This window comes from Hipposideros armiger, unplaced genomic scaffold, assembly GCF_001890085.2.
Source record: "Hipposideros armiger isolate ML-2016 unplaced genomic scaffold, ASM189008v1 scaffold_93, whole genome shotgun sequence".
NCBI classification, from domain to species: domain Eukaryota; kingdom Metazoa; phylum Chordata; class Mammalia; order Chiroptera; family Hipposideridae; genus Hipposideros; species Hipposideros armiger.
The window spans coordinates 2,085,125-2,085,523 of record NW_017731443.1 but is presented as its reverse complement, the minus strand read 5'-3'; the positions used below and the strand labels follow the sequence as shown (position 1 = coordinate 2,085,523).

At 69.2% G+C, this 399-nt stretch overlaps 1 protein-coding gene across 1 annotated transcript in view; it reads left to right on the top strand.

Moving 5' to 3' along the window:
* The window catches only part of CAPN1 (calpain 1), a 20,303-nt gene continuing 19,904 nt past the window's right edge, over positions 1–399 (top strand). The window contains exon 1 of the mRNA XM_019645558.1: positions 1–157. The gene's annotated coding sequence lies outside the window, so the exon portion shown is untranslated. The remainder of the gene's footprint in view (positions 158–399) is intronic.

Genomic DNA, 399 nt, shown 5'->3' with positions numbered 1-399 from the left:
CAGGTCGCCAGGGTGGGGTGTCGGCCCTGCCCGAGAACCCGGCTGCAGCTGCTGCCGCACTGACCGATTAGGGTGGGGTTGCCGTTTGCCGAGTGTCCGGCAGGGGTCCACTCACCGCCAGCCCGGACCCTCCGCCAAGCAGCTGCTGCAGCCTGAGGTAATCTCGGCTCCGCGCTGGGGACCCACTGGGGGAGAGGGTGGGGGTAAAGACAGCTGTGGCCGTGCGTAGGAGGGGCCCAGAGGAGGAGCCTTAGGGGCTGGGGACGGCTAGAGGCTGCCAGGGGGCGTTGCCGCGGCCCAACGCCCGGGAATGCCCTCCAGGGCTGCAGTGTCGGGTGGGGCCGCCTGGTCCTGCAACTCGAGCTGTTACCCCTGGTTAAAAATACCCCCTGCCCTGTC